The sequence below is a fragment of the Rhinolophus sinicus genome, linkage group LG07 (genome assembly GCF_036562045.2).
Source record: "Rhinolophus sinicus isolate RSC01 linkage group LG07, ASM3656204v1, whole genome shotgun sequence".
NCBI classification, from domain to species: domain Eukaryota; kingdom Metazoa; phylum Chordata; class Mammalia; order Chiroptera; family Rhinolophidae; genus Rhinolophus; species Rhinolophus sinicus.
In genome coordinates this window covers 9,335,556-9,350,848 of record NC_133757.1, presented here as the reverse complement: position 1 = coordinate 9,350,848, position 15,293 = coordinate 9,335,556, and the positions used below count along the sequence as shown (strand labels likewise).

At 42.0% G+C, this 15,293-nt stretch overlaps 1 protein-coding gene across 2 annotated transcripts in view; it reads left to right on the top strand.

Moving 5' to 3' along the window:
- The window catches only part of SEC23IP (SEC23 interacting protein), a 40,657-nt gene extending 32,296 nt beyond the window's left edge, over nucleotides 1-8,361 (top strand). The window contains exon 19 of one of the 2 annotated variants that reach the window (XM_019725302.2): nucleotides 6,883-8,361. The gene's annotated coding sequence lies outside the window, so the exon portion shown is untranslated. The remainder of the gene's footprint in view (nucleotides 1-6,882) is intronic. The other variant, XM_019725303.2, reaches the window with a different exon arrangement.
- Nucleotides 8,362-15,293: the final 6,932 nt, after the last annotated feature.

Here is a 15,293-nt window from a genome sequence, read left to right as displayed (position 1 = left end):
AGTGTGCAATCCACATTTCTAACTTGCTACAGTCTTCTAATTCGGCATAGAATTTGAATTCTTTTAGTTTCTTTTAAAAATAGATTCCCAGGAACATCAGCTAGGCATTTCTTTGGTTGTAGGTAACAGAACCCAGTCACGATACCTTAAACAAATAGAGAGGTTTATTTTTCTTATGTAACAGGAAGGGCTCTTTTGTGGAATGATCTCAGCAGATACCCAGATTGTTTGCATCTTTTCACCTGCGTGTGGGCTCTGGCTGTCAAATAATTACAAGATGGCTCCCATGGTTCCAGACACAGCTACATTCACTGCATGGATAAGGGTGAAAGGGCATATTGCTTATATCTGTCCCTTTCAATGAGGAAAGCAAAATAGTGTCCAAAAATTTACCTACGCCTATTGCTAAGTCTGTGTCACATGTCTCATGTCTGCCCTCAACTCCCAACTGCATGAAAGATTGTAAAAGTGATGTTTTAAGCATTTCCAGTCTTTATAAAAGGGAGGAATAGAGAAGGGGATTAAAAAGGTGATGGATGAGCCAACCTACAAGTCAGCCACACTCTGTATTCCTGACTGTTCTCCCGAGACACCTGACACCTACCAGTTTTTCCTTACTAGCTTGTGTATCACTTTAAAAAATAGATCATTTTTTTTTTTTTTAAGTTAGAAATTTTAAAGCCTTTGAAAGAATAAAACACAAAGATGTTGAGCTCTAAATAGCTGAAATCAAAAGTAGTTCTTGGTACTTTTTGGTTTCCTAATAATAAATGATAAGTTCAGGCTCCATTTTCTTACTTTGGAGAGGTAACAACTTTTAGTAAGATTTTCTTAGAGAAATACTCCTGTGCATATCCATCAAATATGTGTACACTTTACAACAAAGGAACCTCATGGAATATATTGTTCTGTAACTTGATGTTTTCTATCAGCCATATTGCTTGCACAGCTTTCCATATTAGCTTGTGTAAATCCTTTTCATTCTCTTTCTTTTTTAATTTTTATTGGGGAATATTGAGAAACAGTGTGTTTTTCCAGGACCCATCAGCTCCAAGTCAAGTAGTAGTTTTTCAATCTAGTTGTGGAGGGCGCAGCTCACTGGCCCATGTGGGAATCGAACCAGTGACCTTGGTGTTATGACCCCTGCGCTCTGACCCTTGAGCAAACCGGCCGTCCATCATTCTTTTTCATGGTTACATAATAATCCATTGTATGGCTATATCCCATCTTATTTAGCAAGTTTCCTGTTAGGACATTTAGATCATTTCCTCACGTATATTAAAGGAGTCTTAGTTGTCAATAGAGTAGGTAAGAGGTGTAAAAAGCCATTTTATAATCAGATCTTGATATAGTTTTATCAGTTCTTATTTCTGATAATTACAGTGTTAAAGTAAACTACAGGTAATGTCAAAAGCTACCACAGTCCAGATTTTCAGTTATAAAATAGTCGTTCAATTAATCGACAAATATTTATTTGGTACCTACTATGTGCCAGGCACCAATTTTCATGCTGTGATAAGTGGTAAACAAGATTGCATTTTTACCTTTAAGAAAATTATAGCAGGGCCTCAAATAATGTAGCTTTGTTCAACATCGTTTTGTTACAATGTTGATGAGATGTAGGAACCTAACTTGTTTATGTCAATCAGCCTATGGTAAAATTGGTTTCATGATGTGTCATTTTGCTGCAGTTCCTAGAACCTATCCAAGAATGTGAAGTGAGGACTTACCTGTATATCCCATTGGGAGGAAGTTGACAGTAAACTTGTACTGTAACCCGTAGGTAAATTTCAGATACTGATAGGTTCTGTGGAGAAGGTAAGATGCAAAGACGTGGAAAGTGACCAGGGTTGCTTCTGGGAAGGCCTTGCTCAGTTGATGACACTGGAGTTGAAAGTTGAATGATGAGAAGGAGGTGGACATCTGAAAATAAGGGGAAGAACAAGTCAAGCAGAAATAAGAGCAGCCGCAAAGGTCATGAGATGGGAAGGATATGCCATGTTTGAGGGACAGAAAGCAGACCCATATAGCTGAAGGGTAATGAATGAAGGGCAGATGGAGGGGTGAGTCAGAGAGGGCCTGATGAGGCATGAGGGATCTGGTAAGGCATTTGCATTTTACTCCAAGTAAAATGGAAACACCGAGCAGGAGGTGGTTTAAGGAGAGGAGTGACATGATTTGGTTTATACTTTGGAAAGATTGCTCTGGGTGTGGGGTGGAGGGTAGATTGTTGGGCAAGGGGAGGAAGAGAGAATAGTTATTGGCTGGTTATGACTCTGATTAGGGGTATTGTGGTAGAGATGGTCAAAGATGATTGAATTCAGCTTGGTTTCGGGGGTAGAGTTGTTTAGGACTTACTGATTCACTGAGGGATACAAGCGAAAAAAGGGTGAAGGATGACTGCTGGGATTTTGGTGTCAGCAACTGGGTAGATGGCACCTTTTCCGGGGAAGACTTGTGGAGGGAGTAGGACTTTGGGGGGGTGCAGGGGGTGGGGATTCTGCAGTTCTGCTTTATGGAGTCAGTCGTTGATGATGTTGGTCTGAAGTTCAGAAGAAAGCTCAGAGCTAAAGATTACGTTAGAATCATCAGCATATTCTTGGCCATTTGAAGCCACCAACTGGATGAGATCACCCAGGAATGTGTAGGTGGAAAGGTCTGTGAAGAAGGAGGAGCCAATGAAGTAAAAGAAAATCCATGGTCTTCTGATCTCAGGGAAGCTGAGAGACGATTGCTTCAAGAAGAGAGCAGGCATGTTAAACGCTGTTCATGAACGCCACTGTTAATTGCTGCTGAGAGGTCAGGTAAGGGGAGCACCAGGAATTGGCCTTTGGCTTGAGGAGGACGTGGGACATCACTGGTAACCTTGACTGAGTAAAGCTGTTTTATTAATGTCACGCCAGAGGGAAAATGGATTGAGGAGCGGGACAGGATCAGGGAGGAAAGAGCTTTGCCATGAAGGGTAACAGAATAAGACAGAGATTTTGTGATACTACGATGTGTTTGTTGGCTGTTGCAGTGGTCCAGTATTGAGGGAGAAATTGGTCATGCAGGAGCAAAAGGGGATAATTGTTGAAATACTTGAAAAGGCAGTGGGGGATGGGGCCCGGGCAAAGTGAAGGGTTTAGCCTTAGAAAAGGAGCAGGGCTGCATCTCTCTTGGTACCGGAGGAAGGTGAGGTGTGGGCACAGGTACGGGTGGGATGGACCAGTGAAATTGGTGCTGGGAAGAGGAGGGGGGTGTTCCGGTTACCTCAGCTTCCTCGGGAGTGTGTGTGAGCCCAGGGCTTGTGGGAGACACGAGGGGAGAGGAGCAGGGAAAGGGAACTGCCCCGCAGCGCGGTGGGCTTGTGGTGCAGGCTGCAGTGCCGCTTTGGTACTTGGCTGGCGGAAATGGGGAGTGAGCGCAGTGAGCACAACTGCCTGACTGTCCTCTGGCCGTGTGCTGCTACTTGGGTGAGGTGCAGAGTACGCAGGCACTTGGTTTACTAGGGTCAGGGTTTGGCCAGGTAAGTAGGACAGCAAGAGAAAGCCTGGGAGTTGGGGGGCGGGGTGATGGAGAGTGAAACAAGCGAGAAATCAGTGATAGCAGGAGGCCGGAGACTCTCAGGAGAGGATACCCTCGTGAGTGACCCGAAGGTTGGATGGGGGGGTCCTAAGTGGGGCTCGCTGAGGGCTCGCTGTGTCAGAGGATCCAGTGTGGGTGCTGTTACACTCTGCCAGTCAAATGTTCTGTGTGCTTAAAACGCAATTTAAAGAGTTATGAAGTAATAGTGCCTCATACGGAAACATTAGGAAATGCAGAAAAGAACCTGAAGAAATCACATATAAATCTTGCCACTTAAAAATGTTAGACGTTAATCCTTCTAAGCTTTTGTAAGTCTCATATTTCATGTTACTTGTTATTTTGTAGCCTGTTTTTTTCCACTTAAGAATATATTGCTTAATTTCCCCACATCAGCCTGGAATGTGTGTGTGTATGTGAACTTATAATTTTTATTGTTTTTTCTGAATGGGTTACATGGAGTTGGTTCAGCTTTTAGAAGTGACAGAAGTAGCTCTTCCTCCTGCACCTCTTCCCGAGTTTCCCTGCCCAGAAGCAGCCGGTGTTTCAAGTTTGGTGTATCCTTCCAAACATCTGCTAACATACACACACATGATTTCTTTTTAAAAAGACAAATGATAGCAAAAGAGACGAACTGTTACTACTTTTGTATCTTTGAGATCTTTCCATATCCATCCATCTGTTCATCCATCCACCCTTCCGTCATCCATACGTTCAGTATTTGTTGAACACAGTACTAAGTGCCAGTTACTTACTGTTCTAGGCACCAGGCTTCACAGCAGGGGCCACACGTAGTCTCTGCCTCCGAGAGCTTCTTTCCTCTGGGGAAGGACAGACAGCGAAGGGACACTTGAAGTGTATCTGTGTCAGGTGGTTAAAAGTAGAGCAGTAGGGAAGGGGCCGGGAGCGTGCTAGGGAAGGGAACAAGTTGCTGTTGTGTATACGATGGCAGGGACGCCCTCACTGATATAGTGTCATTTGAACAAGTGCCAGGTGAATCTGGGGCAAGAAGATCATTGCAGGCAGAGAGAAGACTATCTTAGAGGAGCGGCTTCATTTCTTTTTAATGATCGTTTAGTCTTCCATTGACTGTTACACCTTAATTTGTTTAACCAGTTCCTTGCTGATAACTGTTTAGGTTGTTGTAATCTTTTACTAGTATAAACAGTGCTCAGTGGTGCATGATATTTAATAGTTGCATTGTATTCCATTTTATAGTCCTATTTATTAAAGTACTTAATTTATCTACCATTGTGTGTTTAGGTGAATTTCCAACTTTTCACGATTATAAGTAATTCTGACATGTAGTTGTGCGTACTTTCTGTATTACGTTTCTGACTGCTTGGGATAAATTCCTAGAAGCAGCATTGTTAGATCTAAGAATATTGCACATTTTAAATGGCTTTTCTTTTGTACTTATTGCTAAGTTACATTTCAGAAAGGTTGGCTCAACTTTCATACCTACCACCAGTATAAGTGCTGGTTTTCCTGTACCCTTGCCAACACTGAGTATTACTGTGTGTTTTTTTTTTCTTTACTTTTACTACTCTGACAGCCAGAAATTGTTATATCATTGTTTTATTGTACATTTCCGTTACTAGTGAAATTGAGCTTTTTTGGTATATTGAACTGGCTGTTTGTATTTCTTCTGTCAGTTGCCTATTCTAGACTTTGCTCATTTTTCTGGAGGTGTGATGTTTAAGGATAGTAACCTTTTGTCATAGCAATCCCCCTACCCCTATTTGTCTCTTTAGACTTGTATTTTTGCTTATGCTTTGGATATTTTTTTTGAGGGGCGGGGTGGGTTGAGAACATGTTTTAAAAATACGTATGCTAGTCTTTTAAGATTAATTATTATTTAGATAATTACATTTATTTTTAAGTTCTCAAATGGTTTTCTTTTTCATTTGACTTTATAGTTAGAAGAATATGGTTTAGAGAGAGATTTAACTTTTTTCTTAAATAAACTTTTTTGCCTGTGCTGTATATTGAATAATGTACCCTTTTGTCATTGGTTTGATGTTTTTATAATACACTGTTGTTTGACTTTTTTTATTGTATGTCCAATATTTGTTCTCAAGGCTTTCTGACATACTGACTTATTTATCTGCTACCATATCTCACTGATTTCAAATTATATATCTTCCATACTTTAGCATCTTTAAATTTGGAATGTATCTTAAAATCAGCTGTTGCGTAGATTAAAGTTGCGTTCTTCCCAAGGTAGTTGGTATTTCCTTCCTCCAGTCACTGGGGGGCACTGCCCCCCCAAATCTGCTTAAGTTCATGTCTCAGATTTTCTTGTACGATGCTGGGATTGTGAATTCAGATCACAAAACTTGCAGGCAGGACGGGGTGGGTGTTCCAGTTCAAATACCAAGGAATTTTTTCCCTCTTCCCTTCCCATTGTCAAAGCAGAACTTCTTTGCTGGCCCTTCTGAGGAAAGGGTTCTAGCCATTCGGTGTCCCCACTAAATGTGAGGCTTTCTGTCGCCTTGTAGGCTCCCTGTCCTGGGCATCTTTTCTTTGCATGGTACAGAAAATAACGGTGTGCCTTACAATTGTTTGTGTATTAGGTTGCGTGAAATATGGTGTTTTATTCATTGTAACTATGTTCATAGATTTTACTGTCCGGCAGTGCAAGTTCTTATTATACCATAGTCTTGGTGATGATTCCAAACGAATTTCAAAATGATTTAAGTTCTGTGATAGTCTCTCTCCACAAAACAAACAAAACACAAATAATATATTCCTAGGATTTTAATATTGTCTAGTATGAAAAACTAAGAACCTTTTATTTCACACTTAATTTGTTCACTGTTCATTGTTTTGTTTCTTTTTTATACTTGGTTGTAAAATTTAGGCAAGAACTTAAGTTCCTAATACTGTACTAATACTATAAAATAATTTATAATATTAAGAGTTCTTCTACACATAGAAGAATTTACGCATAGATCAGTTTTGCTGGGTAATTCTTTTATGTTTGTCTCATTTAGTCCTTTTTAGAATTGTTCTTAAAACAGCCTCAGAATAACATGACCAAAATTTTCTTTTACTTTCTATACTTGTTTTGTTTTGAAGATTATCTTGCTAGTTAATCTCACAGAATGCTCCCTGCCGCACTTTGCCCTTCTCTGCCATCGGCCTGCCTGAGGACTTGCGATCCCAGGTTTTGTTCTTTGTAGGCACTTTACAGTGTGTGTTACTAATGTTTAGCATTTGACTGTGTTCTTTTGCTTTGGAAAAGAACAGCAGTGCATTATTATATTATTACTGGGAGTTGTGAAGTTCACCAAAGATTCTGTTTTTCTTTCAAAGACTTTCCAGAAAGGCGCAGAATAAATTACATTGCCAAGGAAAGCCTCAGAGGACATTCCCAGTTTGCTCCTGCGACGGATGACAGAAAAGTGATGCATCGACAGTTGCTCAGTTACGATTTTCAGATGTAGGGATTCATTTAAAAGAGAACATACAGAACAAAAGAGACAGTGAAAACAATCAGCACCACATTTGGACAGTATAGATGAGAAAATGTAATTATCAAAATGATGCAGTTAAAAATTCCTCAGATTAGTGTGATTTTATAGTTGTCAGAGTAACATGTAATGTCAGAGAAGGGGTATTTGTAGCATATAGACGGTTGTTTCTGTTTCTTAAAAGCCTGTTGTCAGTGGGCTATTAAACTTGCATTTTTAAAAATATAGTATGTTCTTTTATTCAAGTATGGACTTCTTGAGAAGCTATAGTAATATGATTTTTAAAAAAATTATGTTCTACTTCAAATGTGAATTGTGGTTCTGAGCTGCTTTAATGTGGGGTCATTTGTATTTGTTAAGATGAAATAACCAAGATCCCTTATATTCCAACTTGAATCTGAGGTTCTCTGAAGCCTTTCAAGCTGTTACTGGGAGCGTAGTTTTGGAAGGAAGTGAAATGCTCCCAACTGCACAGAAGTCCTGTGATGCTCTCTCCCTACACGCCCATCGCCACTGGGAGAGGGGAGCAAATGAGAGGGTCTCCATTTTGTTACTAAGGTAGCTAGCTGTGTGGGCCCCTCATCGTTCAAATTCAGCTAATGTGAGAACCGGACGAGAGTCTTTTTGCTTTGTAATAATTTCACTTATACCAAAGTGTTTGAAAGTATGAAATTTATTGCTTTCTCGACTATGAATCTACTTCATGAAAAGACTTCTATAATGTTTCACTTCATTTTACTATAACTTCAAATTATCTTAAATATTTTCCTAATACTACACGGGAATGCTGATTTTTCTTTTGTTATGCAGTAGAAACATTTTACACTGTTTAAATAGTTCTCATAGAACATCGAGTTTTTCGAAAGCAACATGATACACCTTTTTGTGTGTATATATTTTAATGTGAATGAAACAGTAACATCAATGCATTCTTTTTAATCAGCAAATTTCTGTATTTCTCTTGTCTTCCTTAAAAGTATTCCTGTAAGTTTTCATTGTGAATACCTGCTGTATATAGATACTACATATAGCATTTACTCCTAATAATAGAATTAGGACAGTTGAGTTTTAGAGCTGCAGTTGACTGCAGACAACCTTTAAAGCTGAGGAGAGGACGCTAAATGCCTTTCTCAGACTGCTCAGTGGCGGATGGGGGCCGGAACACTGTTTCCCTGACTCCCTTCTTGCCTTCATTTCTCTACGCTAGTGCTACTACTTTTCATTTAATTTTCACTTAAATTCCCAAACTGATGAATTTCAGAAAAACGAGGGTTATTTATGTATATTTTAATAAAATCCACTTTGATTTTTCAATTTACAACTGGTTTTGTCTGTTATTCAGCCTGTGTCTTCTGAGTATTGGGCAGAGGAGAACGAATGCTTGAACCCATGTCTGTAGCAGAAACGTGCACCAGCTGAGTTCCAGGAATCTTGTGATTTGATTTTAACACTTGAGGAAACATAAATTAGAATTTTTTTTGGTGACTGTCCGTGGACATATATTTATATCCCTCTTCAGTTTCTTTAAAAAAACAAAAAAAACCCCAAGCAGTTAGTAGGTCCCCTGAAGGCAGTCTCTTTCTTCGCGTACTGTTCACTCTTGTAACCACGCCTAGCAGAATCGTGTCACATAGTAAAGGCACGTTCCAAATATTTGTAATGAAAGAATTTTAAAACTTAAAAATGTAATTTAACACTTTGAAGAGACTTTGGAAGGCCATTTAGATCAGTGGTTTGCAAGCTTTAGAAAAGCAGCAGTAAAAGTTTTTGAATGAAAAATTTCCTAAATTTCAATATATAAACTAGATGAGGGTAGAGCTGCTGAGTAAAGAGTGACCCCCTTTCCCCAGGAACAGCTCAGCCCCTCCTAGAAACTATCCACTCCAATCCCTAGCCTGGATTAATGCCCTCATTTTCCCCAGATGAGACAAATCAAATCTCTAGTTATTCTGAAAGGGTTTCTTTCATACTCAGAGTTTGGGACAAAAAGTAAAGTGTCATGTCTGAAATGGAAGGTCAGGGAGTCATTATAAAGCTAAGTCTGGTTTGTTAACGAGGTATGGAACAAGAAGAAACTGCTTTCAAGTCTGACAGGCCGGTGTGTTTCTTGAATCTCAAAACCGGGGTGTGATTGTCATAAGAGGGAACTACACAGATGATACTGATTTTTGAGGTAAGTATGTTCTTGGAAAGGTGTGCACTACATAGAGCCTTGAAAGTGAAGTTAGAGTAGATACGCCTTTCCGGGCTGGGATGCTCATGTTCCCAGTACTAACTCCCGGCGTGTGGTCAGCGCTGTCCCAGAAAACCCAGGATGACTGGTCTCTATGTTACAATTGTCTCAGGTTTTATGACTTGGGCATCTAACTACCTCAGTGCCCACTGGACCCTGGTGCTTACCAAGCAACCTTCTGCTGGTGACTTTATTTCCATGTAGATTTTGCCCTCTGCAGACACTGAGTGTTTTGGTTTTCTCCCAGGTTGCAGTTCTCGCTGTAACTTAGGAAGCTGGCATTCTGGCTGAGTTTGATTCGGTTCCCCAGGGCAGGGTCCTCTAAGGGGAGTTGAGAGAATTCAGTCCCCATGAGCTGAGGTGCTGACCTGGCGTTCCTGCTGTTGTCCATCTCCCTGTGAAGCACTGGATGGATTGTCAGCTCTGTACTCCCAACAGGTAATCAGTCTCGTCCTGGTATTTGACCTCTCCATTGAGCTTATCAAAAACTTGATTGCATAATAACCAGCTCTCGTGCGGCCTCCTTCATGTGTGTTCATGCTCTACCTCTTAGCTGGGGGTCCTTATGCAAGACTTGTTCCCCCTAACCCATCAGCAAAATTGTTTCTGGTCAGTTTCCTCTGTCATGAATTCCTCAACCTCACAGAATTGTGAGACTTAAACGAAAATATGAGTGAAGTGCATCTACCTAACGGTTCTGGGCTTGTAGTACTCACTCAGAACGTTAGCTAAGTATCATCACTGTTACTGTTCCTTTCCCCAGAGCACTCAGGTTCTGAAGACCCAGGCCTTCACTGCCAGGTCACTGCCACTTCCTGTCCTCCCTGTCTTCTACTCTGGCCAGGTTTCCTGTAGCTGAGAACAGCCAGAGAGGCTGTGCATCAGGCCGGCTGTTTGCCGGTGTGGGTGTGGAAGCTGAGGGAGGAGCTACGGAAACAGTGGGGTGGGCGGAGGGGGGGCCAGGGCAGGAGCCGGGGAGGGGCAAAGCTTATGTGCTTGTCTTCATGAGTCCGTGGGACTCTTAGAAAGCACCTTTGAGTAACTTCTACGTGGCCTGATTCTCTATTCTAAGCTCATTTGGGGATAAGGTTCAAGAAAACATGTTTTTCCTTCCTAAATTCTGCCCTCTTTTCTCCTTGATTTTTATTTTCCTGCTTTAAAATGTTAGCTCTGTTGCAGATTTCCCCAAATGGGTTGGCGCCACAGAACACTTTGAAAATGACTTAATGTTCTCACCAGTGCGAGCTGGTGAGATAGTGCAGCCTCTTCATAAATACAGCAGCCTCCTCTCAGCCTCAGATCAAGTGAAATGACTGTGGGCGCTTGATGTATTTGATAGTGTACATTGCCACAATATGTGTTCAGGATATGAAATCGTATGACGATATATAACACAGACCAGGGTTATCAAGGATCCACCCATGAGGAAGGAGGCCAGTGCGGCATGTTTGTTAAGGGGCGAGCTGCAGTTCAAGTTCATGGACAGGTGGAATTGGGATACCCACCATATTTCACTTTCATTTCTTACATTAAAAAGTGACTTTTAAAAGACTTTCTTATGGAAACTTTCACATAATCAAAAGTATGGCGAATGGAGTAACGAACGGATCCCCATGTACCCTTCCCCTCGTGGTGGGATCAGGAACAGCCTCTGAGAACGTAACCTCAAAGACAGGTAAGTAGTGGTAACCAGGTAAGAAGTGGGGACGTGCTGTCACGGCACGTGGAAAGACGTGAGATGGGAAGGAGCATTACACATCTGGGCAACTGCAAGAAACTAAGGTGGTATGCATGAAATGCAAAAAACTGTGATTCTGATTTTCATTAAAATCTAGTTTTAAAGACATTTCTAGCGGTGCCTTTTCTTTTTGTAGCCACCTAATAGCATTCACTCATGTTGAAAGGAGCACAGTTTGGAATATTGGAAAGTCCTTGCTACCAGCTGAGATGCATTCCTTTCCTGTGCCTGTCAACCTGTGCCCAGCTGTTTTTCTCTGAGACCCATTTGCTTCTCTTTCAAGTGTATATTTCTTAGTCGGGAGTTGCATGGCTGTTTCGAAGGGCACTTCTGACTCCTGGAGAAACTTAAGGCGAATGAGGCTGTTGTAGTTCTCTGAATGTGACTCCCTAGAATAAAGCTGGGGAGGGAAGCTCGTGGTTTTGAGTGTCAACAGAGCAAGCTCTAGCTCTTTGATGTAATCTTTACAGAAGCCCCATGGAGGTAGCTATTCTCCCCATTTTGCAGATGAGAGAACTGAGGTTTGTGGAAGTTAACCATCTTGCCAGGGCCACACAGTTGATGGCAGGGCAGAAAAAGTGCTTTTGAACTTTGAAAATAAAAGGAAGCCTCTACTATAGCAAGATGTCTTTTCAAATACTTGCAAATTGACTGCCTGCCTCCTTTTGGAAACAAACCCCTTTAGGCAGTCACAAACCCCTTTTCTTTTTCTTTGTTATCTCTCTCTCTCTCTCTCTCTCTCTCTCTCTCTCTCTCTCTCTCTCTCTCAAACGTTTTTAAAGGCTACCTTTAAAAGAAAAGAATACGTTTTAGGAGATGTGCATTATAATTTACTTTGTGTTTTTTCCTGCAGTGCTTTCTTTTTTATTGAGGTGGGAGGTGAAAACCTAGTGCGAATGGCTATTCCCAAATATTTGTCTGAACAGGACCTAGATGTTTGCATAACTACCCTTTGAACTGAAAAGGGAGAAGTAAACGCAAGATGGTCTTTGGTCCTTTTTGAGTGTAGGAAGTGTGCTAGTCTGTGTGCCCACGCTGAATTTCTCAGTGATCATGGGCAGAGTAGTTGTTCCCCTCGGTGTTGCTCTCCATTCTCGCTTCCATCACCCTGGTTTTCCTTAAGCCCGGAAGGGCAGCTGAGATGCCGTGCTGACTCTGCAGTCCGTGCTGGAGCCTCTTCCTCCCAGCTAGGCCTCAGCAGCCTGCCCAGGCTCACCGACCTCCCTCCGAGGGTCTTTCCTTTGTTCAGAATGTCTCGTCCTCCCCTGTCTTCCACCCCAGCCCCTCGCCAGCCTTGCCTCTACTCCCTTTGTATGAGTCAAACTAGTTAATCATTCTCCCAATTTGCTTTTCTTTGTTTGTTGTGCTTCCCCTGAGCTTCTTGACCTTCCCCTCCCTGCTCTATGAAAGCAGAGCCTCCAGCTCTTTTCTGGAAGCTTCTACATGCGGAAACCCTGAACCAGTGCTGCTCAGTTGCTATTTAATTGACATTCATTTCCCCCGGTTTGGTCTTCAGTGTCTTATTCAAAAAGCACAGTTCAACAGGGGAAATTGACTAATGAGATTTCCTTGTTTAAAGGGAGGCAAAGCCAGAGTCCACAGAGATGCTAGTAAGAGCCCTCCCCTCCCTCCCTCCCTCCCTCCCTCCTCCCTCCCTCCCTCCCTCCCTCCCTCCCTCCCTCCCTCCTCCCTCCCTCCCTCCCTCCCTCCCTCCCTCCTCTCCCCTCCCCTCCCCTCTTCTCCTGTGACACCTGCAGCCTTTGCCACACTGTCCTCAACTTGGACCCCCTGCCCCAAACAAAAGGGGAACGTCAGAATGAAAGGTTCTCACAGTGAACATTCATAAGCAAAGATAAAGGGAATGTAAACAATGTCTTCACCTTCTGCTTTCCAGGGCTGTGTGTGCCCTTACCTGTGTGAGAGGTTGCTGCCAGCGGCCAGCTGGAGGGAGGAGACCCCGTTTCTAAAACATGCAGTTACCTGGTGAGGTGGCCTTTTTTTATGAGGGAAAGTTCACATTCTTTTTATGGATCTGGATTTAATGCTTTTTGTTCCTCTGAATTAAAAAGAAAAAAACCTTTTATTACAAAGCTTTCCCTTGGAAAGATAAAAATTTGTCCTCAAAGCATCATCTTGTTCTAGTTTCTTAAATTAATACCCACAATAGCTTTTACTAGATAGGCTTTTCTGGGTACCATCCAGAAATCCTTAATTAGCCTGTTTTGATGTGTCCCTTTTCTGTCACTCTTAGAACTTCCTACAGGTCATTTTGGTCCTGTGGGTCAGGGGAGATTTTATTTCTTCTAGCATTTGGTAAGCAACTCCGTCTTACGTTTGAGGTAGTTGTAATGCAAAGTTGCTTTTCTTCCCCTCGAGACTGTCTCATTTCTTTCACCTAACTTCTTTCAAAATTTACTTTCTGGGGCCAGCCTGGTGGCTCAGGTTGTTGGAGCGCCATCTTCCTAACTCCAAGGTCGCTGTTCGATTCCCACATGGGCCAGTGAGCTGCGCCCTGTACAGCTAAGATTGTGAACAACAGCTCTCCCTGGAGCTGGGCTGCTGTGGGCTGTGGTGAGCAGCCGTTCCCTCAGACGCGGGGTAGGGGGGTGGGGGGTTAGGGTGTGGAATAAAGGGAAAAATAAAAAAAATAAAAAAATAGTAATAAAATAAAATTTACTTCCTGATGCCACTTTTCACTTTGCAGCAATTTCAGAATCAAGTTTTGGATGTCCCTTCACATCTCCCGCCCCCCAAATCAGTTTTGTCAAAGTCTCAGAATGTTGTCTGTGGTCTGTGGATGACTAAGATTGTCTCCTTCCGTCATCATTTTTATTGCCTGGGCCCTGTGGAGTTCTGTTCTTTATAAAATGACAGTATTTTGTTACCTGAACGTGATAGTTCACCTCAACTATTGTCAAATATAATGAGTTTTGAATTGGTGACTTTGAGTCTCATTACGTCCCCTACCGGGGAAACATGTAAAGATTGAGGCTTCTGAATCCTTGGGTGTGTTTGGTTGAACGTGTACTGTTTATGTGCAGAGTGAAATCCAGGCTGCTCGCTTTGGTGCTGAGTGAACGTGGCATATCTTAAAGTTCTGGAAAGCTTTCTTGAACTGCAAGAGTGATTGTGTGTAGTAGACTGCAACTAAATTCCCTTTTGCCAGGACCCAAAGGGAAATTGATATCTAAAGAAGTTTGTACTTTCTAGATTTCATTCAGCTTTGCATAGTACGAATCCCAATCAGCTTAAAAGGGGCCACTTTTTATTTTTATGTCTAAACATGTCCCTGCCCTTTTGAGCTGTGGGAGAATTGCTTCACAGATTTTCTTACGGCAAACTTTTAGCAACTTAAAAAATGTGAGAAGGATGTGAAGAGATAATCCACTTAAAAGAGAAAACAAGTACACTTGAAACAAAATGTACATCCTCATTATCTCAAAAACACAAATTAAAATGTAAAGAAGAAGGGCCTTTCTAAAAACCTCATAACAACAAATTGAAAAAAAAGAGATGGGCACATAACTTCATGTGTTGCTAACAGAAATATCAGTCGGTACTTCTGGGCTAGAAAACCATTTGGTGTAATATATATCAAGAGCTTTAAAATGGCCTGGACCTTTTCACCCCGTAATCTCACTTTCAGAAATAGGGTCTTTAGAAAAAAGCTGACAAAGATTTATGTACAATGGATTATTCCTGGTGGGAGAGTGAGAGAGTGAAAACATGGAAATCAGTGTTCAGTGTGGTGAAACAAGATGGTCGGTTTGGGAAGAAGCGAGAGGAAGACGTGACATTTCAGAGTTCTCGTCTTGACCACAAGGAGTCTTATTGGGCAATAAGAGCCTGTGAACAGGTCAGTGTAAAATCTGTTTATTTCTGTAACTATAAAAACACCCCAAACATATTCTTGTCAGTGGCAGGCTGGCAGGACTTTCTGTGCAAGGTCAGCGTGTCAAAGAGGCAGTGTCACCCGAAGTAGGAGGCGGTCACTTGTATAGAGACAGACCAGTCAGGGAGAACAGTAGATGTGCAGAGCTTGAACTGGGGCTGGAGCTGGGGGCTCAGGAATCCTCTTCACCAGTCCCAAGCAATCTGAGGATTAGAGGGCAGGGGCTTGGTCACTTGCAGGTAAGGGCAAAACCAGCACCGGAGTTCGGTCTCCTGAGTCCAAGTCCGTTTGTGTCCACCTTGAATCCAAACCTGAATAACAGCTTCATTTGTCACTTTAATGTTTGTGACATAGGAACGTCACGGGCCCATTTTATAGATAAGGAAACTG